This window comes from Protopterus annectens, chromosome 6.part0 (genome assembly GCF_019279795.1).
Source record: "Protopterus annectens isolate FY-2018-M chromosome 6.part0, PAN1.0, whole genome shotgun sequence".
Classification (NCBI taxonomy): domain Eukaryota; kingdom Metazoa; phylum Chordata; order Ceratodontiformes; family Protopteridae; genus Protopterus; species Protopterus annectens.
Window position 1 is genome coordinate 194,418,091 of NC_056737.1, and position 18,819 is coordinate 194,436,909.

Consider the following 18,819-nt stretch of genomic DNA (forward strand, 5'->3'; position numbering starts at 1 on the left):
CTTTGATACCATTCCCCACTCATGAATCATAGAAAAACTCACTAAGCTAGGCATAATATCCACATGTTAAGCTCCACTCAAGTAACCCACACATGTAGCCTCAACCTGGTTTGAGACATCAATAGGACTTGCTGGTGGGACAGATTTGTGTCCCAAAGACTCCCCCATCTATGAAATAAACTCCCTCTCCATGTCAAGCAGAGTACCTCTATACCCCCTTTTAAGTGTAATCTAGATAACTAGATGGGAAGTAGAAAATACATCTCTGAGATTCCACCTGTGTCCCTGCTGGACAGAGGCATTGGGTGCTGATTTATCTATGCATGGGCTAAACTCATGGTTAGGCTTATAAGGGCCACAGGACCAGTAGCGTAGTAACTTTCTATGATCCTATGATCAACCCCTATATCACTAGGTGGGTTGCAAACTGGCTCACAGATAGAACCCACAGTGTGAAAGCAGCTGACTCCCAAGTCAGACTGCCAACCAGTCACGAGTGGAGTCCCACAGGGTTCGGTCCTGGGTCATCTTCTATTTGGTATCTACTTCTGTGAAGTCCAGGCCAACATGAAGGGACTCTGGCTGACAAAGTTCACAAAGATTGCAAGTTGAGAGCTATTATTAACTTCCCAAGTGATGTTGACATCCTACAGAAAGGCCTCACTGAGACCAACGACTGGTGTCAGAACCATGGCCTTAAGCTCAGTGCCAAAAAATTTGTCGTCATCCCCTTTGTGAAAAGCCCAGTTCCCATAAATTACCACATCAGTGGTAGTCCACTGAACACAGAAGGTGTTTATAAGAGATCTGGGAGCACAGGTTGACAGCAACCTCTCTTTTGACCACCACATTGCCACTGTGGTCAGAAAGCCCTTCTATGTGGCACATCTCATTACTAAGGGTTTTGCATCCAGGAAGAAAGAGGTCATTGTCTCCCTCTACTCTTCCCTCATTAGGCCAATCATTGAGTACAATGCCCCATTTGGCATGTACCTCACTAGACACCTACAACATCTGGAAAGGCCGCAAAAGTACCTCCCAAAGAGGATCCTAGGCCTTAAACACTTGTCCTATATGGACAGTCTCAAAAAACTCAGACTATTCTCTGTCTCATATTGTATACTTAGATGCCATCTCTGCTTGACATACAAAACCATATCTGATCCAGCTCTGTTAGAAATGCTACATCTAAAGAAATCCCAATCTCTCCACACCATTTTTTCCAGAGACCTCAACCTCATTACCACAATCAACAGAACATGCTGGAGGGACAGGTTCATAACCCAGAGACTGCCCATGCTATGGAATACACTTCCCATACATGTCAAACAGAACACCTCACTGGCCCTCTTTAAGAGAAATCTTGACGAGTGGATGGGAAATAGAAATTTCACCCCGGGGATCACTCCAGTGGCTCTACTTGACAGAGGCACTTGGAACTAAGGTTGAGTGGCATGATGCCAGGATAATCCTATGGGCTAGGCTTATAAAGGCTTCAGGGTCATTAGCCTAGTACACACCTATGAACTTATTCTCTTCTTTTTTCAAAACTTTCACTACATTTGAGTCTTGTGAGGTCAGCAGATATGCGTGCCATCCCATGATTGCAGATCTGTACATGTAATCAGTTCTGAGGAGGCCCATACCTCCTTCAGAATGGGGAATATATAATCTTGGTATGCACTGATTTTATAAATCATTTGATGGGCACAAAGCATCCTTCTTGTTTTCCTGTCCAACCTATCCAACACATTTTTGGGCCAGTCATCTGGCTTTATGTGATGGGTGTTCTTGTTTTTATGTGGGCAAAACCAGTATGTTGTTGAGAGATCGAGTTTTGAAACACCTTAGTGACATTAGACTACAGAATACAACCAGTGTACTTGCTAGACACATAAAGGATTTTCCAGGACATAGCTTTAAGTTTATGGTAATACAACTGATTGCAAAAAATAAGAGCGGTGGAAACATTGTGCAGACCATTGAGTTTGCTGAGATGAAATGGATTAAGTTGAGAGCTAACAGTTTGCCTGGTTTAAACGGCACTGTCCCTTTAAAGCCAGCACTCAGAGCATGGAGATTGTTTAATTGATACTGTGTGTCCATTGGTTGATTCTCTATGCCTTGTGGTTTCTTTAGTGTTTTTAAGTGTTGCTTTGTTATACTTTTAAGATCTGAGGAAGGGCTTTTGCCTGAAAGGGCTCATCTTTTGTAGTTTTTTTTTGCTTTTGATTAAAGTTTTTTTTTTATTTTTCAGCTGGCCATTGTGACCGGATAATTTATTCTAGTTTTATTTTACTTTATTTATATGTTACTGGGCTTTAGCTGTTGTTTGTCTCCTTTTTCTCTTGAAATTCTCTAATAGTCAGGTCAGCCAAGGGTTTCCATAGCAGAAAAATCCCATCAGTTAGGACTGCAACTGTGAAACATGAAGAACAACATCACACTACATATATGTAGTTATTGATTTATTTTCGGGTCTATATTAGAACATCGAAGCTTGAAAACATTGAATATTCTAATATCGAACTCAAAACAGTGACCGCTGAAAATAGCGAAGCTGCAGAACACCAAATATTTTCCTAGGGAAAGAATTTGGTTGGCCATTTCTGTGGCTTCACTATTTTCAGCCCTGAGGTGGAAAGTTACGGGTCTGGTTCAGGTAAGTGTGCAATTGTGCTGATGTTAGGGTTAGGGCACGGGTTAGGTGAGTTAGGGTTAGGGCGCGGGTGAGGTGGGTGTGCGATAGTGACAGACTTTAGGATTAGGGCTGGATAGGTGAGTTACGGTTAGGGTGCGGGTCAGGTGAGTGTGCGGTAGTGACGGACCTTAGAGTTAGGATTAAGGTAAGTGGATAGATAGTAGTGTATGTACAGTTTAGTGTAGGGTTAGATGTAGGATTTTAAGTGTGTGTGTGTGTGTGTGTGTGTGTGTGTGTGTGTGTGTGTGTGTGTGTGTGTGGATTGCTGTTTTTTTGGTGTGCTTGTGTTGTGCGTGTGCTTTCTTGGAACAGCGATTTTTTTTCCCTGGGGAAAACTGGTTTCCCTCATAAGTTATGAAATATATTTTATAGAAAAAATATATATGTAATTTGGAAGAACTGTTTTTCCTTTACAGTAACAAAGGTTTGGTAATCATAGTAACAGTGTTTTTAGAAATAGCATGTGACATAGCATCTGAAAGTGCAGAAAAAAATATGCATTGGCGTAACAGAATGTGCTTGTGTGAAACTAAAAGTATTATACTTATGAATGTTTTTGTAACAAATGGCATTAACAATAGAGGCTTGTTAAAATATCATAAACAAGTGAATGTGTACAGATATTCAAGACAATGAACTTGCTAAAGAAAAATGATTAACACAGCAGAAAAAAGTTACAAACTGTCCTGTCAATGAAAGAACATTTAAGTATGCTGAAATTTTTTTTCTCTGGATGAGCATAGCTAACACAGCAGAAAAAGTTACAGATTATCCTATCGGTGAAAGGACATTTCTGAAAGAACATTTCAGCCTGCTGAAGGAACAGGTCTTCTCTGCATTGAGATAAGGATGCAAACAAAGAAGGCTTCAATACAGGAAAATAATATTTTTATCAAGGACAAAGTTTTGAAACTAGAAAAATGGTTGTAAAATACTTTTTGGGTGAACAGTGTAAGGATGCAAACAAAGAAGGCTTCAGTACAGCAAGATAATGTTTTTATCAAGGACAAAGTTTTGAAACTATAAAAATGGTTGTAAAAGAATTTTTTGGTGAATATTTTTGTAATCTGAGTCAGCTGAGGAAGTGCAGTGTATCTGACAGTAATCTATGTTATAAAGAAAATGTAATAAATCTCATAGTTGTGCTTGGTCGGCTTGTTTTAATAAATCTGTCAGCAATTATGAATATACAGCGGTACGGTCTGTGTAACATGCTGTAATTTCAATTTAACAGTAACCTGCTTGAATGGACTCTGGCCAGGGAGGTCTTCCTAAGCATCATAAGGAAATGGAGCAGACCTCAAATGGACTGTTCAACAAAAAAAGGTAAAAAAAAATAATAATGTGTTCATGAAAGTCCTTTAAGATCCTGAGCTCAAGAGGGAAATAAGAATATGTTTAGGCCATGTGACAAATTGAATGAGTATGCAAGTTATAGGCACAGATCAGAGTTAGGCTAAGGGTGAAGGCTTGTGGAAGACGTCAACAGGAAGATAAGATAAGATGGCCAGTTTGGCTACATAGGACTGTGAGGCTTGTGAACTGCGTAAAATATAGGGCATATAAGAAGGGTGGTTTGGTGAAAAATAGGAGGGATATAACAAGGATGAAATTAGAAGAGCAATGAAGGAGCAAAAAAGGTACAAGTTGAAATTAAACTGGCTGAGGAAGGGCTCAGAATACAGAATAAAGGTGTTTTAGGTATATAGCAGAAAGTAGAAAGGGTGAGTCTGACTTGTCTAGACTATGCAAAGATGGGCAGTGTATTACAGAATGAATGGAAAAAGTGGCAGGGTTTAATGGAATACCTTGCTTCAGTGTTTATATAGGGAAATGCTAGCGGGATGCTATGTTGTAAGGGAGGTGTTGCAGAGAAGGGAGAGGGGTGAACAGACACTTAAAAATAGTATAAGAAGATGTAGTGTTATAACAGCATATCCAGATCATTTATTTAGTTCTCTTGAATCAAAAGCAGGTGTAGTTTTGAGACAAAATATTAGTCTGCATGATCTGTGAATTCAGACTTTTGTTTAAACAAACAATATGAAATATGTAAGAAAAAACAAAAGTCTGACTATGGAGCTACCATAGTACATGAATCTCTGAACAAAGCTTCAGCAGAATATAACAGTAGCCAATAACGAAATAAAACTTTATATATAAAACCCAGGTTTATTGATTAGAGGTAAGCGCTTTCGCTTAGGAGCTTCTTCAGACCTGGTAATAACATTGAAACTAAAACTCACATATATATACACAGGTATCATCACAATCAAGATCAATCAACCAATCAGCTGTATTAAAGTGGTATACCTAACGTACACCTATAACTCAGATATTGATGTACATTCTTAATCAATAATGCAAACAAGAGCAGTGCAAATATTAAATTTAGTATGTAAGCCATACATAAATACTCCTAACAATACATAGTCTTCTAAAACATAATAAGACAACTATTAAAAACTACTTATGCAGCCTCCTCCTTTTTAAAATGGGCTTGATGGAGGCCCTCTCATTTAAACCCCTACCCCTGTCAGCTTTCAAGATGATAATCACACAGGTTTCCCTGTATTCATATTATTTTATGGTTATAGCTAACTACATTGTCAAAGGCCATATCTAATGGAGTAGTGAAAAAAAACACAATTTCTTGTAGTTATATTTGTAAATCTCAGAAGATCAGTTGAAATGGATGACCACAGCTTTCCTAGCTACCTTGCCAAATGCTGGCTTTGGTGAAGAACCCATGAGATGGTTCAGATCATACACTGCAACAGAACTTTCATAGAAAGATGTGTACACTTGAGAGGTATGCTTCCTCCCCTCAAAACACCTGTGTTCACATAGAACTGCAGTAACATTTATGTCTGTAAGGTGATAGCAGCAGGCCACACATTGCCTGGGCTGTCACAATCAACTTGATAACTTCCATTTCTGCAATATGCAGGGGTCAATGTGCTATGTATGTTTGTGGTTAATAGTATTGGCAAATAGACACCACTTACTGGTGGCTGTTGTGGCTTAGTAGTCTAAGTACAGTACTGTAGTTGTCAGGGTCCATGGTTTGAGACTGGCCGTGGTAACTATTTTGCATGTCAGGTACGCCAGTGGTAGGAGTTCTACACACTGGCCGGAAGTCAATATTTGTTACTGCAGGAAAGCTGGACAATGGAGGGACAGAGGGCCACACATAAGGACAATACACAGATCTGAGTAACCTACACAGTGCTTACTACAACAGCAAGTTGTGACAAGTCATTTGAGTGCCAGGATAAAAATGCTGCCACGTCACTGTGTCAGTACTGACAACAAGTAAGTGGGCACCATCCATACCTATGGAATGACAGGGTGTCACAGAATGTCCACACGTGAGCCTCATATATCTGTTCTGCTTGTCATAACATTGCATTTGCCTGACAGACTATTGGCAAACCAATAAAGAGTGGTGTGAAAACAGCAATGACAGACAATAGAGATGCAGATTTCATCCCCAAAAGTAATTTCAAGCTAATACAAAACTGTTCCACCAACTGTGTACATTTGGAGGAGCAATATTAAGAGCCTGCCCCATGTCTAGGCCTGTGTCTGACTGTTATATATGGGCCTGTCCAGATGTCCATCTGTAAGACTCGGACAGCTATGGCCAACCTGTAGCCTTACAATAACAGTGCAACACAAACCGTCTGAGGACCACAACAGATCTATGAGGCACAATGATGGACAACCCGCTAGGTGTGAGGTCTGTAACACTGTGTGTGATGTTATGACTTCTACCCCACTCACACCATAACTACAAATACATAACAGCAGAAACTGTGGACAAAGGCCATGACTGCACTACAGAAGGACAAAGAGACACATATAAGGGGGAAGGGAACCACTGGCCAGACAAACATAGAATGTGTACACTAGAACAATTTCTGCTGTAACATAGTTCTCTGCAGTGTATGGGGTCAGTAAACAAATGTCTGTCAGTGCTCCATCACATTACTCTATAATCTGCCACTTGACATACCAGGAAATCACAGTGCTATGTAGAATAGACCACACATATTATGGAAAACTCTGCTCCATCCAATGCACATTGTACCCACACCAGGATATGACTCAGTTAATAAGGATAGCACACAACCAGGAGATTCCTCACACAGTATATCACTGAGGTGCTGGACAGTTTACACAGCTTCTTCAGCCATTCAGCTTTAGCACACAAAATCCTGGACCGGACTACAGCTACCTCTGGAATGGAGTCCAACTCTTACTATTGAATGTCTTCCTGGGCATGCTCCTACACTTAGAGAGTTACAGCCCGTGTATAAACCCACATCTGACTATACAACTCTATTGTCTAAATATGTCTTCACATACAGGCAGCTGTGTACACCTTAAATGTGTCTCATTACCCCATCAGACAGGATTACCCACAGCTATCTGGAGGTGGCACATACGTGATATATCTGCATCTGTTGAGTGTGATAGTCATACATATATTTTTATATATATATATATATATATATATATATATATATATATATATATATGTAATACACAAATATATCAATTATAGACAAGCGGAGATGGGGGAGAGAGAGACAGACAGAGAAACACCTTGAAAGGCATAGAGTGATGTCCTCATGCAGACAGCTGCACACCGATAGGATGCACTGGCATGTGACAGTACAAAGGTGACCTCCATTGTATTATAGTAGTCAGGTAGGGGTTGTAATCTCACCTCACTTGCCTGTGTGTGTGTGTGTGTGTGTGTGTGTATATTTGTATGTTAAAGTATTTTGAGGCCTTTTCCACCCAGTAGACTTCAAAACTGCCCTACTTTACATTGCTTGCTGATGTTCTTCACCTTAGAAGTACCTTTTTATACTCTCTAGCCCTATAAGCTCCGTGGCACATGTGATAAATATGTAGCACTATAGTACATATAACTAAATAGGTAGGGGTTCTAATCTTGGCACTGGCAACTATCTGTATGTGCGTTTGTAGGTTAATGTATTTTGAGGTGTTTCCCACCCAGCACACTTCCTATTGCCCTACTTTACAAGGCCTGCTGATGTCATTCCCCTTAGAAGTACCTTTGGACATTCTTCAGCCCTATAAGCTCCATGGCATATGCGATAACTATGTAGCACTATAGTACAAATCAGTAGACAGGTAGGGGTCCTAATCACAGAACTGGTGACTGTGTGTGTGTGTGTGTGTGTGTGTGTGTGTGTGTGTGTGTGTGTGTGTGTGTGTGTGTGTGTGTGTGTGCGTGTGTGTGTGTGTGTGTGTGTGTGTGTGTGTGTGTGTGTGTGTGTGTGTGTGTATGAGATCTATATCCCCAGTGTGTGTTGGTTATACCATTTTGAGGCCTGTTCCACCTTGGTGACCCCCCCCCCCCTCCATTGCAGTACTTTACAAGGCCTGCTGATGTAATTCACCTTAGAAGTACCTTTGGACACTCTTCAGCCCTATAAACTCTGTGATGCCTGCATTAACTATGTAGCACTATAATAGAAATAACTAGATAGGTAAGAGTTCTTATCTCAGCACTGGCAACAGTGTGCGACTGTGTGTGTGTGTGTGTGTGTGTGTGTGTGTGTGTGTGTGTGTGTGTGTGTGTGTGTGTGTGTGTGTGTGTAAGACCCATATCCCCTGTGTGTGTGTTGGTTATACCATTTTGAGGCTTGTTCCACCCTGGTGCCACCCCCATTGCAGTGCTTTACAATGCCTGCTGATGTCATTCACCTTAGAAGTACCTTTGGACATTCTTCAGCCCTATAACCTCCATGGTGTGTATGTTAACTCTGTAGCACTATAGTATAAATAACCAGATAGTTAGGGGTTCTAACATGGACTGCAACCTGCAGGGTGGTACAGATGTTGGCCATACCTGTGACCTCTATATATGTCTGCAGATTGTCCAGATGTTTGACACAAATTTTACCTCTGTTTGTCATAACATTGTGGTTAAATTTGTGTCAAACATCTGGACAATCTGCAGACATATGTAGAGGTCACAGGTATGGCCAACATCTGTACCACCCTTCAGGTTGCAGTCCATGTTTGGCAAGGTGTGACCTGTGATAACTGAAACAATAAAGAGGTCCCGAGAGTCTAGGACAACAAAAATTTCATACAGTTGTCTACTAATTGCATAGAGCAGTTATTGCACATCAGAAGCACCGTAATGTTATGACAAATATCATAATTTCAGGTAGTATCACACAAATCAGGTGTCATAGTAGCAAACCAAAGGAAGTCTTGTGTGTTGCACTTGTTGTAGGTTTGGTATGTCCTGCCAACTGTCACGTTACTACAAGATGTGTCCCACAGTCCACATTTGATAAGGTGGCAACCACAATCTGTGTCACCTATGTGTGTGTAATCTGTAGACATGTAAAGGCCCTGTGACTACCTGCTGCCCCTTATTAGCCACATGTATATAGGCTTGAATGCTAACTGCCAGCACCCACATACTTAGGTACAGCCTAAGGCTGTGTCAACTGTAAGTATTTTGCAGTCCGTCATTGAGCCAGAAACTGCTGCTAACACACTGCAATGGTGCATACAGTGGGTATGGCATGATGTCAAGGTCCTGGCCTCAAGCTGAATGCAGACAACAGTGACAGCATGCCATATGGCAAGGACTTGTCCCCAGTATTTCCCACATCAGCACCACCCCCATAAACACACAGACTGTGATGACAGACTTGGGTATCAGGATGGCAGCAATGTTGCATTCAGGCAACAAGTAGTGGCAGTGGTCAGGAATTGCTTGTATGTGTTTCACCACATAGGTAAAGGGACCCCATCCGGAAAAAGGGGAATATTACCTCTGAATAGTCCTCTGTCAGCACAACAATACATTAGCAGTATGGCCTGTCTGCTGTGCACCTATGCAGACATCTGCAGAAACTATAAAGTCTATGTTAACACCCACAAAGGCCAGCCATGGCCCTCAACACCTGTTCCACGCAGAGAGCCTGTAATCAGTACCAACCCACTGGTCACCAGTCAGGTTGTCCACAGGTGTCTGTGGCATGCCTCGATAACAATGTTGTGCTCAGCCCTTCAACAGCTGCCCCATGTACGAGAGTATAAATATGTGCACATTTCCAGCACAAGAGGCCTGACTCGCATATGAGATAGCAAAAACACATGCTGCAGAGTCAGATTTAGCTCCCAGAGGCTGTTCTGTGTCAAGACTACACTCCCCAAACATGTAAAACACAGTACCATGCATACCCTCATCAACTGCATCAAGGTTGAGTGGATGGGAAAAAAGAAACATCTGTTCCTGGGGTTCAACCTGTGTCCAGCAATGGCAGGGGCATCAGGTGTTGATTGATGATACTGTTGGGGATAAAGTAATGGCTAGGCGTATGAAGGACCTAGGGCCAGTACTCTAGTAACCTCCTCTGTATCTATGAACCTGTGGTCCTACGAAACACCCAGGTGACATATATGAAGGCTAACTGGCTCTGTGAAGGGGTATGCCTGCAAGGTTACACTGTCTGCCCCCATTGTCCATCACACACTGTTGCAAGCATATGCACCTAGGTAAACATGTACATATACAACCATATCTTGGCGATAAAAAGGTCACTATATTTCCACTCCACCATACTCAGCTTCAGTAATGTCAGCAGCTCCCCAGGCTGTACACACACAGACACCTGAAACAGAAACATAATAAGGTATGTGAGACAACAGTCAGTCAGTCAGCAGTACTAACAGCAATAATGCATCATGGCAGAAAGGTACATACACTTTGATGTGTACCAATGACAATTGCCAGAAGACAGCACCTTACATGGCATAACATTGCAACACTACACACTGGCATATATTCACCCTGTGCATTAGACGCATATTAGCATGTCCCAGAATTGATGGTATGGATAACGAGGTTGTGGCACAGGTATCATCAGATGCACAGGGTGTGGTGTGGGGTTGCCAAAGGCCTAGGCTGGGCCATACAGTTGACATTGTATGTGTGTGTGTGTGTGTGTGTGTGTGTGTGTGTGTGTGTGTGTGTGTGTGTCTGGAGGGGTGGTGTTCATGTGGGCCATGGAGAGGAGCTGTGTGTGTCTGGTGGTGACCTGCATGTGATAGTGATGTGTGAGTGTGTGTATGCACACAGTAAAGCCATGTGCTAGCCCTACATGAGGGTATGTTGGACAGCCATGGAGTATACATGGCAGGATGTACAGTTCACCATCTCTGGCCATGGACATGGGAACTGGTTCTGCCAGGAGTGTCACTGGCACCACCAGGCCCAAGGTCAGATGCGGTACTACTTCCTGATGGTGACTAGTGTCTGCTGGATCCATGTCCCTCACGGAAATGGACAGGACCATGTGCCCATGGCCTGCTATGTTGTGGTGTGGACAGCACCCTCCCTTTAGTAGTGCTGGTGGTACTTGCACTACGAGAGTATGAATGTGCATGGCCACGTGGGCTCCCAGTTGATGTTGTTGCTGAACTACGTCCACGTGTCCACCGCCCTACTCCCACCACATTTTCAAGCATAGACATTGATCGGTTGAGCACTGACAATGTCTCACCCCACTGCCTATCCACAACATCAGCAAAATGATGTACGGCATCACCAATGCCATGAAGGCCATCACACATGGCAGGAAGTGTTACATCCATAACCCAGAGCATCCATCTGGTGTTCCATTCACAATGTGCCTGTGACTCCATGATGGACCAAAACGTGCGTCGGGTGACACCTGCTGTGACACCTCTGACAGGGGTGGATGGGCAGCAGTCCTTCTTCAAGCACCCCTGTCAATCTGCCTGTATGGGACCTCACCAGCTATCTAACTATTGCTAGTGTCTACACTCACAGATGCTGTAGTCACCACACTAGCCTGTTTGATGCCACTACTGTCCGACTCTCTAATATCTGTGGCTGCTGGGGACTGGGTATGTGTGGGCATACTGACCATGTGCAGGGCCATTTATTTAATTTAATTTTATATTTGTTAACTGGGAAAGTCCGACTAGGAATGGGCCAATTTTCATGGAGGCCCAGGGAGAAACGCTCCAGATGCATGTCTTTGTAACATGGAAGGAAACCGGATCACCCAGAGGAAACCCACACGAACAAAGGGAGGACATGCACACTCTGCACAGAAGGCACCACAGTTGAGAATTGAACTGGCGAACCTCTTGCTGTGAGGCAACAATGCTACTGCTGCACCACTGTGCCATCTCACATTGTGGGTGGATGTGGGATGTCAACCAATGGCACAGATTCAGCCCCCAACATCCCCACCTGTGCCTCACTATGACCACCATCATCATCAGAGTCCGCTAAGACACTGACAGGTTGTGAGGGGGAGAGACCCCAACACCCATGTTCACCTGTGAGGGGAAGACAATATATGTAAAGGAATACCTGCACTATAATGTTTGCTGATCCACACACACACACACACACACACACACACACACACACACACACACACACACACACACACACACACAAACGCACACACATATACAGGTGAGGTGGCACAAAGGCATTATACAGACCATACTTTCTGAATGATGACATGCACGACACACAATCATACCAAAACAGACACACTCTGGACAGGCTCTCAATAACATGCAGTGCAGCTACATCCAGTTAATGTTGCTACTACTATACACCTGTGAGATACGTGAGGACTGGGAGTATGAGATGGACCTTCACCTAACACACAGTTCACCCGTGTACACAATGCTAATGTTCCCCTGTATAGCACAGTGGCAGCACCTATACAACAGTATGTGCGAATATATTACAGCTCCTGTGAATATGCTGCCATGATGACCAACGTGATGCACCGCAGTTAACCCCACCACAAGTGAACAGGCACATATTACAATATGGCTAAGAGTAACAGGTGTGTGCATGGAAAACTGTCTTCCGTCAACATGCCTATGGTATTGGTGAGCCACAACAAGACAGTTCCACACTCAATGGCTTCAGGTTGCTGTTCCCCAGCCACACCAGAGGGACCTATGTAGTTGTGGGGGAGCGGTATTGTCAGCACACACATGTGGCATTGATACAGGGTAATATGTGCAATTATGAACATGTACAGTACAAGCTGTGATCCTACCCAAATTGCTGACATTCACAACAGGTGTGCACTTGTGTGCATTACAAAACCCACCCACAAATGCAGTTTGACTTGACATATATATCCGGGTATGCAAAGGCTGCCACTATGAATGCTACAGAATTGATGCGTTGGCCACTGGGGCTTTACCTGGGCAGTTCTCGGCTGTTGACTCTGTGCCACCCACCTCCACGAAATATATAGTGAAATGTGTAGGGAATACCAGGCCATCAAACATCTACTGTACACCTATAGGCTATAATGCCAACCCTCTACCCGGTGTCATACATACTCCTCAGGAGTGACCTCACTGTGGCATGCAAGGCAGTTATCGACTCCACATTGCTGGGACTGCTGCATGAGTGCAAGTCATGCTGCACTGTGTTAACACACACACACAAACACAAAACCTGGTGAGTGACCTGGACTGGCCTTGTTGGCAGCTCACATGTGTGTCATACACAATCACACTGCGGTGGAATGGGCAACCTGTCCACATCAGGCAGGGTTGCTACCTAAACCTTTGCAGGCATAACCTGGTAAAATGGATGGTTAACAGCACATACACCCTTGGGATGCCACCTGTGTCCCTGTTGGATGGGGACATCAGCTGCCGCAATGTATACAGATGGGCTAACATGTGGGCTAGGCATATGGCTGCTCAGGGCCCATAGCCTAGTAACCTAAGATGGTACCAGGACTACCAGAAATGGCCTGACTGCTGTGACAGACTGTGTTTTGTGTCCACACACATCACTGCCATCGACTGCTAGGTGTCCCCAATGGGCAACGGTACAGTACCATATCATCCAGCTTATATCCGACAAATAGCTGAGTGCTACTACAGGTCCATGTGGACATTCCTGGAACATCTGAGGTACACAGTAACAGGGAATGGTGGATATGTGGTGTAGGGTGAACTTCTCATAGGTGTCTGACATCTGCAGTAGCCAGATGTCTGCAGAATGGGTACATGTGCCTGATAGCTGTAGACCTCCCCTGCCAGACAAATGTGTATTTCCGCACACCAGTTGGACAATACGTGATGGTTGTCCGCAAAGTTTGGGGAATGTGTCTGTGACATGCCAGACCCCTGGGGACACAGTAATGGTACATTTATATCTGGTACTGTATCCATTCCCTTACACTGGATGCTCAGTATGTATGCACTGCTGCTGCGCCAGAGCCAGCATCCCCCACTACTACTACTACCTATAACCTGCTGTCCTGCTGCAGGGGCTCACCAGGTATGCTACCTGTAGGTATCAGACAGCCAGATACAGTGTGGAGTACACACTGACCTAGACAGTGTATGTCAGGAATGGTCAAGGAGACCTGGACAATCTGTGAAATAATCGTGTATGACATTGGCAGACTGAGAGGGGCTCAATGATGGTATATGGTGTGATATGCCAGCTGTATCCACCAGTATGTACTGTCAGTGTGATGCCCCTGCACTGGCCCAGTTATCAAGGAGCCTCCGTTCTCACCACTTCCACCAGTGAGGGATGTACGCAATGGGAGAATGACAACTACACACACAGTAAAGTACAGTTAGGCTTCAGAGCACACAGAGATCATAGTCAGTCTGGGGCTGGTTTATCCCTCTCTCTCCAGATCCCCAGTAAGACTCCCCACTGGCACAGCTTTACGGTTAACATCTCAGCAGAGTGGCAAAGCCAAAACATCCATCACCCTCTTTGTCCAGCCAGTGCATCATGTCCCTGCCCAAGTAGCTGACACACACACTTTGAGATGTGTTTTTTGAATCACACACACACACACACACACACACACACACACACACACACACACACACACACACACACACACACACACACACACGCACACGCACTCCTGGGAAAGCCTGGCAGAGGTTTTTGCCCACACTAAAAGACTACCACAATCCAGCTCTTTATTAGCTATTGTAAGGCCCTTACCAAAGGGTGATGAATCCTATTGTGTGATGTGCTGTTAGCCATATGGTAACTGACCAAGACAAAGGCTATTGGAGTGGGCTATACAGTGTCACCAAACATATGCAAGCACTGTAAGAGCTTACTAGTTCTATACAGACCAGACACAATTACAAGGTTTACCTATATTTAATAGTAACAATTAAAGGAACAAGACAATACTCAATCAAGCTTAACTACAAAGTTCAGACTCACAGGGAATAATTTAAGACAACATTGCAGGACAGTCTGAAATAAACACAGCAAACATATAAGGTAATAGGTTCATAGGATACTAGGCTATTGGCTTGGAGGCCCTTATAAGCCTAGCCAGGAATTTTGGCCATGTTCCTTCAATGTCAGCACCTTTTTCCCCCGTTCAGCAGGGACACAGGTGGGATCCCAGGGGGTTATGTTCTGTTCCCCATCCACTCATCCAGGTTCCTCTTAAAGAGGTCTAGAGAGGTACTCTGCTTGACATAGAGAGGGAGCCTATTCCACTACAGGCGAGTCTTTGGGACACAAATCTATCCTGCCAACAAGTTCTGTTCATGTCACAGACCAGGTTAAGGCCTTGAGTGTGGGTTGTGTGAGTGGAGTTGTCTTACAGATGTGCAGCAACTCCATCAAGGCTGGTTCAGAAATGGCGTTGTATGCAAGGCACAGGTCACCTTTGAGCAGTCTGTATGAGACTGAGTAGAGGGACAGGGCTTTTAGCCTATCTATATAGGATAGGTATTTGAGACCCTGGATTTTCCTGGTCAAGCACCTCTGTGGTCTCTCTAACTGCTGCATGTGCATGGCAAGGTACATGCCGAAGGGGACATTGTACTCGATAATGGGTCTGATAAGGGAGGAGTACAGGGATGTTATGACCTCCTTGTTCTTGGAAGACATACCCTTATATATGATGTGAGTCATGTAGACAGCCTTCTGTACAACGGAGGCAACGTGGTGGTCAAAAGTCAGGTTGCTATCAACCTGGGTGCCCAAGTCCCTCACGACTGATTGAATGCTTAGTACCTTGTTATTAATGTCATAAGTAGTGGGAATGACAATTTCCCCAAAGGGGAAAATGATGCATTTCGTGGCATTCAGTTTGAGGCCATGCTTCTGGCACCAGTCATTAGGTTGGGTAAGGCCTTCTTAGAGGATGTTCACATCACTGGGGGAATTTGACAGCACCCAGCTTGCAGTCATTTCCAAAACTGGTCAGCCACAGACCACTGGTTGTGGCTTGCACCTTAGAGAAGTATATGCCAAACAATATAGGCCCCAAGACTGATCCTTGGGGTACACTACTCATTGCGGGTCTACTACTAGAGGTGGCTTCCCCTACTTTGACTGAGTGGGTTCTATCAGTGAACCAGTTAGCTACCCATCTGATAACATACAGGCTGATACCTAGCTGGGAGGGTTTATGTATTATGGCTGAGTGTGGAATAGTGTCAAAGGCTTTGGCTAGGTCAAGGTAGTCACTGTGCACCATCTTCCCCTCATCCATGGCTTTTGTGACTGCTTCAATGAAGTCAACCAAGTTTAACAGGCATAATCTCCCTTTGACAAATCCAAACTGTGTGGGACAAGCGTTTGGAGGTTGCCAATGTCCTTGTTTTTAAGGTCCATGATAACGCATTCCATGACCTTGCAGATTAGGCTAGTTAGACTGATTGGCGTATAATTGCCTGGGTCAATGGATGCTCAACCTTTGTGTAGAGATGAAGCCAGTGCTTGGGCTGTGGTTGAATAGGGTGTCTAATGGAGATGAGACCTCATGCCTGAGTTCATGTAGGATACAGGCAAGGATGTTATCAGGTCCCATGGAGACTTAATTTTTTGTCTTTGGGAGGGCATTAAGGACCTGCTCCATGGTGTTGAAGGGAGGGGGGGGCAGGTGCTGGGGATGACCTAGTGTACTGAAGGGGGTATGGGGGTGAAGTTTTCAATGAACCTGTCTGCCAAAAGGTTGGCTATATCTATGGTGTTTGTGTATGTGGCGTTATTGGCCACCATTTCAGAGCAGATTTGAGTGCTGCCTTTAAAATTGCACACATATGTGAAGAAGGCCTTGTGATTGTCCTTGGTGGATGTGGCCAATTTGTACTCTAAGTTAACATTAGTGGATCTCAACAGTGACCTTATTTGCTTGTTCAGACAAAGGAGAGATTGCTTCAAACTTGGCACCTGCTACTTCTTGGCCCTGGACAGCAGTTTTCTCCTTCTATTATACAGTTTGTTTATTGCTGCTGTCAACCAGACAGGTTTACTCTTCCTTGAGGAGGATGATTTGGTCCTGTCAGGTATTGCCGAGTTCATACAGCTATGCAAGTGCTCATATATGTTTCTGGTGTAGGCTTGGACATTAGTGCTAGTTCCAATTGAAGGGACAGTGGCTGTTAAGCTGCTTATACCTGCTCTGAGGAGATTTTAGTCAGCTTCAGAAATGTTTTTTTCATTTGACCCTGACGGGGGGGGGGGTCAGAGGAGATAGTGACTTCAAAAGTGATCGCTTTATGGTTGGATCTTACCAAGGAGGATGACACTGTAGGACCACTACAGTGGCTACTCATGTTGATTAGGACCAGGTACAGGATATTTTCACCTCTCATATGGGGTGTCAACCAGCTGATCCAATGCATTGCCATTGATGAAGTTGTGGAATGTCTGGGCATTCATGTTTGGGCTAGAATAAGTCTTGCAGTCTATGGTTGGGTAGTTAAAGTTACCCAGGATCAGGGTAGAGGGTTGAATCTTGATGGATTGAAGTAAGTCCAGATAGGTGGAGGGGGTGTCCAGAATCATGGTTGGGGGTCTGTAGCTAGCTATAATTTGAATATGTGCTTTGTCAACAATTAACTGCACTTGGAGTACATCATACCATTTGACCAGCCTGTAGGTATGTATGTCTTTGATAAATATTGAAACCCCACCTCCTTTGGCTTTTTAGCCCTCTGTTTGGGTCTGTAAGTATGATAGGATGAGTAACCTGGTAAGGTTGGGGTGCTCTCCACAGCTCTGAACCAGGTTTCAGTGACTGCACAAATGTCAGCATCATCCAGGGCAAGGAATGCTTGCAATGAGTGAGGTTTCATGCTAAGACTGCTAGCATTTAGCAGCATGACCTTTGAATGTCATTTATTTGATTTTTTTCATGTTGGTAATATTGTGCTCATGACTTTGCCTAAAAGAGGCATTATGAGGTAGGCAGGAGCTTTTGCCAGAATTCTAAAGCTCAGGGGAGATAGATTAAGGCCATCTGTGGCAAAGCATCATGGTCTGATATTAATGTACTGGCTTTTCACTGAGTCAGCAAGGATCTTAGGTTCTTAAGGTAATTGCATCTCTCGCATACTGTGTTCTTAAGTGGTAGTAGTAGAGGGTTGTCTGTGTACATAAGGCAGTTGCTACACTGTCTCAAACTGTCCATCCATGGTTATCGGAATCTGTGGAAGAGAGGTTAGGGATAGTAGAGTGGGTTCTATCTGAGGAAAGTACCTATAGGTGCAAGTATGGCTGGATAAAATCAATACTGTAGCTGCAGGCGAGGACCTCACTCACACAGGAGTGCTGATAAGGGAAAAAATGCAACTGAGATACCTCAAAAAGGGTTAAAACAGCACAGTGGTGTTGTGCAATGTGCAAACAAGCACAAACACAAACAGGTGCTGGGAACTGACCAACCAATCCTTGTCCCTGAGCTCTTAGCTCAACACCCTATTCCAGACCAGTTCCAACCAGTTCACTTACTCCCAGTAAGTGCAGGCAAGCCCTGGCCAACACAAGATGCCATAGCAGGAAACACAGGAATCATACAAACAGATCTGAACACAGCAAAACCTGTTACCACTCTATGCTAAAAATATTTAAACTGTATTTGGGTCAATTTAACACAGAAGAACAGATGCATACTTAAATATAACAGTAGCAAACAAGACCAAACTGATTTAAACAAATTAACCAATATAAAAGCTCGAAACTGAGCCCTGTTCCAGCAGTCTTCAATCAGACAAGTTCTAACTGCACACTCCTGCTATTCGGGTGC

General features: G+C 43.9%; 1 long non-coding RNA gene across 1 annotated transcript in view; it reads left to right on the forward strand.

The window, feature by feature from the left end:
- The first annotated feature begins 3,941 nt into the window (after positions 1-3,941).
- The window catches only part of LOC122804214, an 89,927-nt gene continuing 75,049 nt past the window's right edge, over positions 3,942-18,819 (forward strand). The window contains exon 1 of the long non-coding RNA XR_006365202.1: positions 3,942-4,027. This is a non-coding gene — a long non-coding RNA (uncharacterized LOC122804214). The remainder of the gene's footprint in view (positions 4,028-18,819) is intronic.